Source organism: Schistocerca americana, chromosome 11, assembly GCF_021461395.2.
Source record: "Schistocerca americana isolate TAMUIC-IGC-003095 chromosome 11, iqSchAmer2.1, whole genome shotgun sequence".
Lineage (NCBI taxonomy): Eukaryota > Metazoa > Arthropoda > Insecta > Orthoptera > Acrididae > Schistocerca > Schistocerca americana.
Genome location: NC_060129.1, coordinates 51061217 through 51077277, shown reverse-complemented (window position 1 = coordinate 51077277; position 16061 = coordinate 51061217).

Sequence of the window (16061 nt, the reverse complement as noted above, 5' to 3'; positions counted from 1 at the left end):
ACCATGCACCACTGCTGGTTTACTGTATCCCTTATATCTTCACATTGAAGATGAAACACAGCATTTGCTTCGGGATTGAATACAAAATGCACAATGCCTTCTTATATACAAGAGGAGTATCATTTCTAGGCGTCTGTGCCTTGAGAGTTTCCTGCGAGAGCAGTATTAGGTTCCGATGCAACACTGCAGGTTTACTGTATCCCTTGGACCTTCACATTGACGATGAAACACAGAAGCTGCACCGGGACTAAATACAGAAGCAACAATGTCGACTTATACACAAGATGGTTAGGCCTTCGAAGGGTTTGAGCTTTGAGCAATTCCTTTGAGAGCAGTATTAGATTACCATGCACCACCGAAGGTTTACTGTATCCCTTGGACCTTCACAATGACGATGAAACACAGAAATCGCATCGGGATCGATTACAAAATGCTCAATGCCTACTTATATACAAGAGGATTACGTCTTCTGAGGGTTTGTGCTTTGAGCCTTTCCCGGGAGAGCAGTATTAGATTGCCATGCACCACTGCAGGTTTAATGTATCCCTTGGACCTTTACGTTGATGATGAAACACAGAAATTGCATCTGGATTGAATACAAAAGGCACAACGATTACCCATTTACAAGAGGAGTATCTTTTCTAGGAGTTTGTGCGCTGAGCGCTTACTGGGACAATGGGATTAGATTCCAATTCAACACTGCAGTTCTAATGTATCCCTTGGACCTTCACATTGACCACGAAACACAGAAATTGCATCGGGAATGAATACAAAATGCTCAAGGTCGACTTATATACAAGAGGAGAAAATCTTCTAAGTGTTAGTGCATTAAGCCTTTACTGGGAAAGTAGTATTACATTCCAATGCAACACTGCAGGTTTACAGTATCCCTTGGACCTTCACATTCACGATGAATCACAGAAATTGCATCGGGATTGAATACAAAAAGCTCAATGCCTTCTTATATACAAGAGGAGTATCATTTCTAATAGTTTGTGCCTTGAGAGTTTCCTGGGAGAGCACTATTAGATTCCGATGCACCACTGCGTGTTTACTGTATCCCTTGGACCTTCACATTGACGATGAAACATAGAAATTGCATCGGGACTGAATACTAAAGGCACAATGCCTTCTCATGTGGAAGAAGAGTATCATTTGTAAGAGTTTGTGCCTTGAGAGTTTCCTAGGAGAGCACTATTAGATTCCGATGCACCACTGAAGGTTTACTATATCCCTTAAACCTTCACATTGACGATGAAACACAGAAATCGCATCGGGAACGATACAAAATGCTCATTGCCGACTTATATACAACAGCATTACGTCTTCTAAGGGTTTGTGCTTTGAGCCTTTCTTGGGAGAGCAGTATTAGTTTACCATGCACCACTGGAGGTTTACTGTATTCCTTGGACCTACATATTGGCGATGACACACAGAAATTGCATCGGTATTGAATACAAAAGGCACAACGCCGACTTATATACAAGAGGAGTAACTCTTCTCAGTGTTTGTGCTATGAGAGTTTCCTAGGAGAGCAGTATTATATTCCGATGCACCACTGTAGGATTACTGTATCCCTTGGACCTTGACATTGACGATGAAACACAGAAATCGCATCGGGATTGATTAAAACATGCTCAATGCTGACTAATATACAAGAGGATTAAGTCTTCTAAGAGATTGTGATTTGAGCCTTTCTTGGGAGAGCAGTATTACATTACCATGCACCACTGCAGGTTTACTGTATCACTTGGACCCTCACATTGACGATGAAACACAGATATTGCATCGGGATTGAATACCAAATAAACAACGCCTTCTTATATACAAGAGGAGTATCCTTCCTAAGAGTCTGTGCTTTGAGAGTTTCCTGGGAGAGTAGTAATAGATTCCGATGCGCCACTGCAGTTTTACTGTATCCCTTGGACCTTCACATTGACGATGAAACACAGCAGCTGCAACGGGATTGAATACAAAAGCACAAGTCCGACTTATATGCAAGAGGAGTAAGTCTTCTACGAGTTTGTGCATTGAGCGTTTACTGGGACATTAGTATTAGATTCCAATGCACCCAATGCAGTTTTACTGTATCCCTTGGACCTTCGCATTGACGATGAAACACAGAAATTGCATCGGGAATGAATACAAAATGCTAAAGGCCGATTTTTATACATGTGGAGTAACACTTCTAAGGGTTTGTGTTTGAGAGTTTCCTGGGAGAGCAGTATTATATTCCGATGCACCACTGTGGGGTTATTGTATCCCTTGGACCTTCACATTGACGATGAAACACAGAAATTGCATCGGGATTGAATACAAAAGGCACAAGGCCAACTTATATAGAAGAGGAGAAAGTCTTCTATGGGTTTGTGCAATAAGCCTTTACTGGAAAAGTAGTATTACATTCCAATGCAACACTGCAGGTTTACAGTATCCCTTGGACTTACACATTCACGATGAAACTCAGAAATTGCATCGGGATTGAATACAAAAGGCTCAATGCCTTCTTATATAGAGGAGGAGTATCATTTCTAATAGTTTGTGCCTTGATAGTTTCGTGGGAGAGCACTATTTGATTCCGATGCACCACTGCAGGTTTACTGTATGCCTTGGACCTTCACATTGACGATGAAACACAGAAATTGCATCGGGACTGAATACGAAAGGCTCAATGCCGACTTAAATACAAGAGGATTAAGTCTTCTAAGGATTTGTGCTTTGAGCCTTTCCTGGGAGAGCAGTATTAGACTACCATGCACCACTGCAGGTTACGGTATGCCTTGGACCTTCACATTGAAGATGGAACACAGAAATTGCATCAGGATTGAATACAAAAGGCACAAGGCCGCCTGATATACAAGAGGAGTAACTCTACTAGGAGTTTGTGCTTTTAGAGTTTCCTGGGGGAGCAGTATTATTTTCCCATGCACCACTGAAGGTTTACTGTATCCCTTGGACTCTCACATTGACGATGAAACATAGAAATTGCATCGGGACTGAATACCAAAGGCACAATGCCGACTTAAATACGTGAGGATTAAGTCTTCTAGGGATTTGTGCTTCGAGCCTTTCCTGGGAGAGCAGTATTAGACTACCATGCACCACTGCTGGGTTACTGTATCTCTCATACCTTCACATTGACGATGAAACACAGAATTTGCATTGGGATTGAATACAAAAGGCACAAGGCAGACTTATATGCAAGAGGAGTAAGTCTTCTAAGAGTTTGCGCACCGAGCTTTTACTGGGACAGTGGTATTAGATTCCTATGCACCACTGAAGGTTTACTGTATCCCTTGGAAATTCACATTGACGATTAAACACAGAAATTGCATCGGGATTGAATGCAAAAGGCACAATGCCTTCCTATACACAAGAGGAGAGTCATTTCTAAGAGTTTGTGCCTTGAGAGTTTCCTTGGAGAGTACTATTAGATTCCGATGCACCACTGCAGGTTTACAGTATCCCTTGGACCCATACATTGACGATGAAACACAGAAATTGCATCGGGACCCAATACAAGAGCCACAATGCCGACTTGTATACAAAATGGTTAAGCCTTCTAAGGGTCTGTGCTTTGAGCCTGTCCTGGGAGAGAGGGTATTTGATTACCATGCACCACTGCAGGTTTACTCTATGCCTTCGACCGTCACATTGACGATGAAACACAGAAATTTCATCGGGAATAAATACAAAAGGCACAATGCCTTCCCATATACAAGAGGAGTATCATTTCTTAAATTTTCTGCTTTGATAATTTCCTGGGAGAGCAGTATTAGATTACCACGCACCACTGCAGGTTTACTGTTTCCCTTTGACCTTCTCATTGACGAACAAACACATTAATCGTATCGGGATTGAGTACAAAAGGCACAATGCCTTCTCATATACAAGAGGAGTATCATTTGTAAGAGTTTATGCCTTGCGAGTTTCCTGGGAGAGCACTATTAGATTCCGATGCACCAGTGTAGGTTTACTGTATCCCGTGGACCTTCAAATTGGCGATGAAACATGGATATCGCATCAAGATTAAATGCAGAATGCAGAATGCCGACTTATTTACAAGAGGATTAAGTCTTCTAAGGGTTTGTGTTTGAGCCTTTCCTGGGAGACCGGTATTAGATTCCGGTGCACCATTGCAGGTTTACTGTATGTCTTGGACCTTCACATTGACGATGAAATACAGAAATTGCATCGGGATTGAATACCAAATGCACAATGCCTTTTTATATACAAGAGGAATATCATTTCCAAGAGTTTGTGCTTTGAGAGTTCCCTGGGAGAGCAGTATTAGATTCCGATGCACCACTGCTGGTTTACTGTATCCCTTGGACCTTCACATTGTCGATGAAACACAGAATTTGCATCGGGATTGAATACAAAAGGCTCAATGCCGATTTATATACAAGATGATTAAGTCTTCTAAGGGTTTGTGAGTTGAGCCTGTCCTGGGAGAACAGTATTAGATTACCATGCACCACTGCAGGATTATTGTATCCCTTGGAGCTCCACATTGACCATGAAACACAGAAATTGCATCGGGATTGAATACGATTGGCACAAGAACGACTAATATACAAGTGGAGTAACTCTTCTAAAAGTTTGTGGTGTGAGAGTTTCCTGGGAGAGCAGTATAATATTCCGATGCACCACTGGAGGTTTACTGTATCCCTTGGATCTTCACATTGACGATGAAACACAGAAATTGCATCAGGATTGAATACAAAAGGCACAAGGCCGCCTAATATACAAGAGGAGTAACTCTTCTAAGAGTTTGTGCTTTGAGAGTTTCCTGGGAGAGCAGTATTATATTCCGATGCACCGCTGAAGGTTTACTTTATACCTTCACCTTCACATTGACGATGAAACATAGAAATCGCATCGGGATTGAATACTTCACATTGACGATGAAACACAGCAATTGCATTGGGACTGAATACAAAACGCACAATGCCGACTTATATACAAGAGGATAAAGTCTTTTAAGGGTTTTTGCTTTGAGCCTTAACCGGAAGAGCAGCATTAGATGACCATGCACCACTGCAGGTTTACTGTATCTCTTGGACCTACACATTGACGATGAAACACAGATAATGCATCGGATTTGAATACAAAACACTCAATTCCGACTTATATACAAGAGGATTAAGTCTTCTAAGGAAGGGTTTGTGCTTTGACCCTTTCCTGGGAGAGCAGTATTAGATTACCATGCACCACTGCAGGATACTGTATGCCTTGGACCTTCACATTGAAGATGAAACGCAAAAATTGCATCAGGATTGAATACAAAAGGCACATGGCCGCCTAATATACAAGAGGAGCAACTCTTCTAAGAGTTTGTGCTTTGAGAGTTTCCTGGGAGAGCAGTATTATATTCCGATGCACTACTGAAGGTTTACTTTATACCTTCACCTTCACATTGACGATGAAACATAGAAATCGCATCGGGATTGAATACAAAATGCTCATTGCCGACTTATAGTCAAGAGGATTAAATCTTCTAAGGGTTTGTGATTTGAGCCTGTCCAGGGAGAGCTCTATAGATTACCATGCACCACTGCAGGTTTACTGTATTCCTTGGACCTTCACATTGACGATGAAACACAGAAATATCATCGGGACTGAATACAAAAAGCACAATGCCGACTTATATACAAGAGGATAAAGTCATTTAAGGGTTTGTGCTTTGAGCCTTTCCTGGGAGAGCAGTATTAGATTACCATGCACCACTGCAGGATTATTGTATCCCTTGGAGCCTCACATTGACGATGAAATACAGAAATTGCATCGGGATTGAATACAATTGGCACAAGAACGACTTATATACAGCAGGAGTAACTCTTCTAAGAGTTTGTGGTGTGAGAGTTTCCTGGGAGAGCAGTATTATATTCCGATGCACCACTGCAGGTTTACTGTATTCCTTGGACCTTCACATTGACGATGAAACACAGAAATTGCATCGGGACTGAATACAAAAGGCACAATGCCGACTTAAATACAAGAGGATTAAGTCTTCTAAGGATTTGTGCTTTGAGCCTTTCCTGCGAGAGCAGTATTAGACTACCATGCACCACTGCTGGTTTACTGTATCTCTTATATCTTCACATTGACGATGAAACACAGCATTTGCTTCGGGATTGAATACAAAATGCACAATGCCTTCTTATATACAAGAGGAGTATCATTTCTAGGCGTCTGTGCCTTGAGAGTTTCCTGCGAGAGCAGTATTAGGTTCCGATGCAACACTGCAGGTTTACTGTATCCCTTGGACCTTCACATTGACGATGAAACACAGAAGCTGCACCGGGACTAAATACAAAAGCCACAATGCCGACTTATACACAAGATGGTTAGGCCTTCGAAGGGTTTGAGCTTTGAGCAATTCCTTTGAGAGCAGTATTAGATTACCATGCACCACCGAAGGTTTACTGTATCCCTTGGACCTTCACAATGACGATGAAACACAGAAATCGCATCGGGATCGATTACAAAATGCTCAATGCCTACTTACATACAAGAGGATTACGTCTTCTATGGGTTTGTGCTTTGAGCCTTTCCCGGGAGAGCAGTATTAGATTACCATGCACCACTGCAGGTTTAATGTATCCCTTGGACCTTTACGTTGATGATGAAACACAGAAATTGCATCTGTATTGAATACAAAAGGCACAACGAGTACCCATTTACAAGAGGAGTATCTTTTCTAGAAGTTTGTGCGCTGAGCGCTTACTGGGACAATGGGATTAGATTCCAATTCACAACTGCAGTTTTAATGTATCCCTTGGACCTTCACATTGACCATGAAACACAGAAATTGCATCGGGAATGAATACAAAATGCTCAAGGTCGACTTATATACAAGAGGAGAAAATCTTCTAAGTGTTAGTGCATTAAGCCTTTACTATGAAAGTAGTATTACATTCCAATGCAACACTGCAGGTTTACAGTATCCCTTGGACCTTCACATTCACGATGAAACACAGAAATTGCATCGGGATTGAATACTAAAGGCACAAGGCCGACTTATATACAAGAGGAGTAACTCTTCTCAGTGTTTGTGTTATGAGAGTTTCCTAGGAGAGCAGTATTATGTTCCGATGCACCACTGAATGTTTACTGTATCCCTTTGACCTTCTCTTTGACGATTAAACACTGAAATCGCATCGGGATTGATTACAAAATTCTCAATGCTGACTAATATACAAGAGGATTAAGTCTTCTAAGGGTTTGTGCTTTGAGCCTTTCTTGGGAGAGCAGTATTAGATTACCATGCACCACTGCAGGTATACTGTATCACGTGGACCCTCACATTGACGATGAAACACAGAAAATACATCGGGATTGAATACAAAATTCACAATGCCTTCTCATGTCCAAGAGGAGTATCATTTCTAAGAGTTTGTGCTTTGAGAGTTTCCTGGGAGAAAAGTATTAGATTCCGACGCACCACTGCAGGTTTACTGTATCCCTTGGACCTTCACATTGTCGATGAAACACAGAAGCTGCATTGGGATTGAATACAAAAGGCACATGTCCGACTTATATGCAAGAGGAGTAAGTCTTGTAAGAGTTTGTGCATTGAGCGTTTACTGGGACATTAGTATTAGATTCCAAAGCACCAATGAAGTTTTACTGTATCATTTGGACCTTCACATTGACGATGAAACACAGAAATTGCACCGGGAATGAATACAAAATGCTAAAGGCCGACTTATATACATGTGGAGTAACTCTTCTAAGGGTTTGTGTTTGAGAGTTTCCTGGGAGAGCAGTATTATATTCCGATGCACCACTGTGGGGTTATTGTATCCCTTGGACCTTCACATTGACGATGAAACACAGAAATTGCATCGGGATTGAATACAAAAGGCACAAGGCCAACTTATATAGAAGAGGAGAAAGTCTTCTATGAGTTTGTGCAATAAGCCTTTACTGGAAAAGTAGTATTACATTCCAATGCAACACTCCAGGTTTACAGTATCCCTTGGACTTACACATTCACGATGAAACACAGAAATTGCATCGGGATTGAATACAAAAGGCTCAATGCCTTCTTATATAGAGGAGGAGTATCATTTCTAATAGTTTGAGCCTTGAGAGTTTCGTGGGAGAGCACTATTTGATTCCGATGCACCACTGCAGGTTTACTGTATCCCTTGGTTCTTCACATTGACGATGAATCACAGAGATTGCATGGGGATTGAATACAAAAATCACAATGCCGACTTATATACAAGAGGATTTAGTCTTCTAAAGGTGTGTGCTTTGAGCCTTTCCTGGGAGAGCAGTATTAGATTACCATGCACCACTGCAACTTTACTGTATCCCTAGCACCTTCACATTGACGATGAAACACAGAAATTGCATCGGGATTGAGTACAAAAGGCACAATGCCTTCTCATGTCCAAGAGAGGTATCATTAGTAAGAGTTTGTGCCTTCAGAGTTTCCTAGGAGAGCACTATTAGATTCCAATGCACCACTGAAGGTGTACTGTATCCCTTGGACCTTCACATTGACGATGAAACACAGAAATCGCATCGGGATTGATTACAAAATGCTCAATGCCGACTTATATACAAGAGCATTGAGTCTTCTAAGGGTATATGCTTTGAAACTTTCTTGGGAGAGCAGTATTAGATTACCATGCACCACTTCAGGTTTACTGTTTTCCTTGGTCCTTCACATTGGCGATGACACACAGAAATTGAATCGGGATTGAGTACAAAAGGCACAAGGCCGACTTATATACAAGAGGATTATGTCTTCTAAGGATTTGTGCTTTGAGCCATTCTTGGGAGAGCAGTATATGATTACCATGCACCACTGCAGGTTTACTGTATCTCTTGGACTCTCACATTGACGATGAAACACTGAAATTGCATCGGGATTGAATACAAAGTGCACAATGCCTTCTTATACACAAGAAGAGTATCATTTCTAAGAGTTTGTGCTTTGAGAGTCTCCTGGGAGAGCAGTAATAGATGCACTGCAGGTTTAGTGTATCCCTTGGACCTTCACATTGACGATGAAACATAGAATCTGAATCGGGATTGAATCCAATAGGCACAAGTCCGACTTATATGAAAGAGGAGTAAGTCTTCTAAGAGTTTGTACATTGAGCGTTTACTGGGACATTAGTATTAGATTCCAATGCACCACTGCAGGTTTACTGTATTCCTTGGACCTTCACATTGGCGATGACACACAGAAATTGAATTGGGATTGAATACAATAGTCACAAGGCCGAGTTATATACAAAAGGAGTAACTCTTCTAAGAGTTTGCGCTTTGAGAGTTCCATGGGAGAGCTGTATTATATTCCGATTCACCACTGAAGATTTACTGTATCCCTTGGACCATCCAATTGACGATGAAACACGGAAATCGCATCGGGTTTGAATACAAAATGTTGAATGCCGAGTTATATACGAGAGGATTAAGTTTTCTAAGGGTTTGTGCTTTGAGTCTTTCCTGGGAGAGCAGTATTAGTTTACCATGCACCACTGCAGGTTTACTGGATCTCTTGGACCTTCACATTGACGATGAAACACAGAGATTGCAGAGGGATTGAATACAATATGCACAATGCCTTCTTATATACAAGAGGAGTATCATTTCTAAGAGTTTGTGCTTTGAGAGTTTCCTGGGAGAGCAGTATTAGATTCCGATGCACAACTGCAGGTTTACTGTATCCCTTGGACCTTCACTTTGACGATGAAACACAGAGATTGCATCGGGATTGAATGCAAAAGGCACAAGGCCGACTTATATACATGAGGACTAACTCATCTAAGAGTTTGCGTATTGAGCCTTTACTGGGATAGAACTATTAGATTCCAATGCACCACTGCAGGTTTACTGTATCCCTTGCACAACCACATTGACGATGAAACACAAAAATTGCATCGGGATTGAATACAAAATGCACAATGCCTTCTTATATACAAGAGGAGTATCATTTCTAAGATTCTGTGCTTTGAGAGTTCCCTGGGAGAGCAGTATTAGATTCCAATGCACCATTGCAGCTTTACTGTATCCCTGGGACCTTTACATTGACGATAAAACACAGAAATTGCATCGGGATTGAGTACTAAATGCACAATGCCTCCTTATATACGAGAGGAGTAGCATTTCTAAGAGTTTGTGCTTTGAGAGTTTCCTGGGAGGTCAGTATTAGATTCCGATTCACCACTGAAGATTTACTGTATCCCTTGGACCTTCACATTGACGATTAAACCCAGAAATCGCATCGGGATTGATTGCAAAATGCTCAATGCCCACTTATATACAAGAGGATTATGTCTTCTTAGGATTTGTGCTTTGAGCCTTCCTTGGGAGAGCTGTATTAGATTACCATGCACCACTGCAGGTTTACTGGATCTCTTGGACCTTCACATTGACGATGAAACACAGAGATTGCATCGGGATTGAATACTAAAGGCACACGGCCGACTTATATCCAAGGGGAGTAATTCATCTAAGAGTTTGTGCATTTAGACTTTACTGGGACAGTAGAATTAGACTCCAATGCACAACTGCAGGTTTACTGTATGCCTTGGACAATCACATTGACGACGAAACACAGAATTTGCATAGGGATTAAATGCAAAATGCACAATGCCTTCTCATATACAAGAGGAGTATCATTTCTAAGAGTTTGTGACTTCAGAGTTTCCTGGGAGAGCAGTATTAGATTCTGATACACCACTGGAGGTTTACTTTATCCCTTATACCTTCACATTGACGATAAAACAAAGAAAATTCATCGGGAATGAATACAAAAGGCACAAGGCCGACTTGTATATGAGGAGTTACTCTTTCAAGTGTTTGTGTTTGAGAGATCCCTGGGAGAGAAGTACTATATTCCGATGCACCACTGAAAGTTTATAGTATCCTTTGGAGTTACACATTGACGATGAAACACAGAAATCGCATCGGGATTGAATACAAATTTCTCAATGCCGACTTATATGCAAGAGGAGTGAGTCCTCTAAGAGTTTGTGCATTGAGCGTTTACTGAGACAGTAGTATTAGATTCCAATGCACCACTGCAGGTTTACTGCATCCCTTGGACCTTCACATTGACGATGAAACACAGACATTGCATCGGGATTGAATACAAAAGGCACAATGCCCTCTTATATACAAGGGGAGTATCATTTTTAAGAGGTAGTGCTTTGAGAGTTTCCTGGGAGACCACTATCAGATTCCGATGCACCACTGCAGGTTTACTGTATCCCTTGGACCTTTACTTTGCAATGAAACACAGAAATTGCATCGGGACTGAATAAAAAAGGCACAATGCCGACTTATATACAAGATGATTAAGTCTTCTTAGGATTTGTGCTTTGTGCCTTTCCTGGCAGAACAGAATTAGATTACCATGCACCACTGCGGGTATTCTGTATCTCTTTGACCTTTACATTGACGATGAAACACAGAAATTGCATCGGGATTGTATACAAAATGCACAAAGCCTTCTCATATACAAAAGGAGTATCATTTCTAAGATTTTGTGCTTAGAGAGTTTCCTGGGAGAGCAGTATTATACGCCGATGCACCACTGAAGGTTTTCTGTATTCCTTGGACCTTCACATCGACGATGAAACATAGAAATTGCATCGGGATTGAATACAAAAGGCACATGGCCGACTTATATACAAGTCTGATAACTCTTCTAAGAGTTTGTGTTTTGAGAGTTTCCTGGGAGAGCAATAATATATTCCGATGCACCACTGAATGTTTATTGTGTCCCTTGGACCTTCACATTGACGATGAAACACAGAAATCGCATCGGGATTGAATACAAAATGCTCAATGCCGAATAATATACAAGAGGAGTATTATTTCTAAGACTTTGTGTCTTGAGAGTTTCCTGGGAGAGACCTAATAGATTCCTATGTACTACTGCTGGTTTATTGTATCCCTTGGACCTGCAAATTGACGAGGAAACACAGAAATTGCATCGGGACTGAAAACAAAAGGCACAATGCCGACTTATATACAAGAGGATTAAGTCACTTAAGTGTTTGTGCTTTGATACTTTGCTGGGAGAGCAGTATTAGATTACCATGCACCACTGCAGGTTTACTGTATCTCTTGGACCTTCACATTGACGATGAAACATAGAACTTGAATCGGGATTGAATACAAAATGCACAATGCCTTCTTATATCTAAGAGGAGTATCACTTCCAAGCGTTTGCGACTTGAGAGTTTCCTGGGAGAGCAGTATTAGATTCCGTTGCACCACTGAACGATTACTATATCACTTGGAATATCACATTGACGCTGAAACACAGAAATTGCGTAGGGATTCAATACAAAAGGCATATTGCCTTCTTATATACAAGAGAAGTATCATTTCTAAGATTTTGTGCTTTGAGAGTTTCCTGGGAGAGCAGTATTAGATTCCGTTGCACCACTGCAGGTTTACTGTATCCCTTGGACCTTCATACTGACGATGAGACACAGATATTGCATCGGGATTGAATAAAAAAGGCACAATGCCTTCTTATATTCAAGATAGGTATCATTAATAAGAGTTTTTACTTTAAGAGATTCCTGGGAGAGCAGTATTGGATTCAGATGCACCACTGCAGGTTTACTGTATCCCTTGGATCTTCACATTGATGGTGAAACACAGATATTGCATCGGGATGGAATTCGAAGGGCTCAAAGCCGACTTATATACAAGAGGATTAAGTCTTCTAAGGGTTTGTGCTTACAGCCTTTCCTGGGAGAGCAGTATTAGATTACCATGCAACACTGCAGGTTTACTGTATCCCTTGGACATTTATACTGACGTAGAAACACAGAAATTGCATCGGGATTGAATTCGAAGGGCTCAAAGCCGACTTATTTACAAGAGGATTAAGTCTTGTAAGGGTTTGTGTTTTGAGCTTTTCCTGGGAGAGCAGTTATGGCTCACCATTGCCCACTGCAGGTTCACTGAATCAATTGGACTCTCACATTGACGATGAAACACTGATTTTGAATCAGGTTTGACTACAAAGGGCACAATGCCTTCTTATATACAAGATGAGAATCAATTCTAAAAGTTTGTGCTTTGAGAGTCTAATGGGTGAGCAGTATTAGAGTCCGATGCACCACTGCAGGTTTGCTGTATCCCTTGGCCTATCACATTGAGGATAAAACACAGAAATTGCATCGGGATTGAATACAAAAGGCACAATGCCGACTTATATAGATGAGGATTAAGTCTTCTAACGGTTTGTGCTTTGAGCCTTTCCTGGGAGAGCAGTATTAGATTACCATGAACCACTGCAGGTATACTGTATCCCTTGGACCTTCACATTGACGATGAAACACAGAAATTGCATCGGGATTGAATACAAAATACACAATGCCTTCTTATATACAAGAGGAGTATCATTTCTAAATGGTTGTGCCTTGAGAGTTTCCTGGAAGGGCAGTATTAGATTCCGATGCACCACTAAAGCTTTACTGTATCCCTTGGACCTTCACATTGACGATTAAACACAGAAATTGCATCGGGATTGAATACGAAAGGCTCAATGCCGACTTATATTCAAGAGGATTAAGACTTCTACTGGTTTGTGCTTTAAAACTTTTCTGGGAGTGCTGTATTAGATTACCATGCACCACTTCAGGTTTACTGAATCCCTTGGACCTTCACATTGACGATGAAACACAGAAATTGCAACGGGATTGAATACAAAAGGCACAAGGCGGACTTATATACAAGAAGAGTAATGGCTCTAAGAGTTTGTGCATTGATCCTTTCCGGGGACTGCAGTATTAGATTCCTAGGCCCGCTGCACGTTTACTGTATCCCTTGGACCTTCACATTGACGATGAAACGCAGAAATTGCATCGGGATTGAATAGAAAAGGCACAATGGCTTCTTATAAACAACAGCAGTATCACTTGTATGAAATTGTGCCTTGAGAGTTTCCTGGGAGAGCACTATTAGATTCCGATGCACCAGTGCAGGTTTACAGTATCCCTTGGACCTTCAGATACACGATGAAACACAGAAATTGCATCAGAATTGAATACAAAAGGCACAATAATGACTTATATACAAGTGGATTAAGTCTTCTAATTCTTAGTGCATTGAGCCATTCCTGGGAGAGCAGAATTAGTTTACCATGCACCACTGCAGGTTTACTGTATGTCTTGGACCGTCACATTGAGGATGAAACACAGAAACTGAATCGGGATTGAATACAAAATACACAATGCCTTCTTATATATAAGACGAGTACCATTTCTAAGTGTTTGTGCCTCGAGAGTTTCCTGGAAGGGCAGTATTAGATTCCGATGCACCACTGAAGCTTTACTGTATCCCCTTGACCTTCACGTTGACGATTAAACACAGAAATTGCATCGGGACTGAATACAAAACGCTCAAAGCCGACTTATATACAAGAGGTTTAAGTCTTCTAAGGGTTTGTGCTTTGAGACTTTTCTGGGAGAGCAGTATTAGATTACCTTGCACCACTTCAGGTTTACTGTATCCCTTGGACCTTCACATTGACGATGAAACACAGAAATTGCAACGGGATTGAATACAAAAGGCACAATGCCATCTTATATACAAGAGGAGTAACATTTCTAAGAGTTTGTGCCTTGAGAGTATCCTGGGAGAGCAGTATTAGATTCCGATGCAGCACTGAAGGGTTACTGTATCCCTTGGACCTTCATATTGACGATGAAACACAGAAATTGCATCGGGATTGAATACAAAAGGCTCAATGCCGACTTATATACAAGAGGATTGTCTGCTAAGGGTTTGTGCTTTCAGCCTTTCCTGGGAGAGCAGTATTAGATTACCATGCACCACTGCAGTATTACTGTATCTCTTCGACCTGCCCATTGACGATGAAACACAGATATTGCATCGGCATTGAATACAAAAGGCTCAATGCCGACTTATATACAAGGGGATTCAGTCTTCTAACAGTTTGTGCATTCAGCTTTCCCTGGGAGAGCAGTATTAGATTACCATTGACCACTGCAGGTTTACTGTATCCCTTGGACCTTCACATTGACGATGAAACACAGAAATTGTATCAAGATTGGATACAAAAGGCACAATGCCTTCTTATATACAAGAGGAGAATCAATTCTATGATTTTGTGCTTTGAGAGTCTCCTGGGAGAGCAGAATTAGAATCCGATGCACCACTGCAGGTTTACTGTATAATTTGCACCTTCACTTTGACGATGAAACACAGAAATTGCATCGGGAGTGAATACAAAAGGCACAAGGCCAACTTATATACAAGAGGAGTAACTCTTCTAATAGTTTGTGCATTGCTCCTTTCCTGGAACAGTAATATTAGTTTCAAATGCACCACTGCAGGTTTACTGTATCCCTTGGACCTTCACATTGACGATGAAACACAGAAATTGCATCGGGATTGAATACAAAAGGCACAATGCCGACATATATACAAGAGAGTTACGTCTTCTAAGGGTTTGTGCGTTGAGCCTATCCTGGGAGAGCACTATTAGAATGCCATGCACCACTACAGGTTTACTGTATTCCTTGGACCTTCACATTGACGATGAAACACAGAAATAACATCGGGATTGAATACAAAAGGCACAAGGCCGACTTATGTACAAGAGGAGTAACTCTTCTGAGAGTTTGTGCTTTATGAGTTTCCTGGGAGAGCAGTATTATATTCCGATGCGCCACTGAAGGTTTACTGTATCCCTTGGACCTTCACATTGACGATGAAATACAGAAATCGCATTGGGATTGAATACAAAATGCACAATGCCAACTTATATGCAAGAGGATAAAGTCTTCTAAGGGTTTGTGTTTGAGCCTTTCTTGGGCGAGCAGTTTATATTACCATGCACCACTGCCGGTTTACTGAATCTCTTGGACTTTCATATTGACGATGACACAAAGAAATTGCATTGGGATTGAATACAAAAGGCACAAAGCCTTCTTATATACAAGAGGAGTATCATCATAAAGAGTTTGTCGTTTGAGAGTTTCCTGGGAGAACACTATTAGATCTGGATGCACCACTGCAGGTTTACTGTATCCTTTGGACCTTGA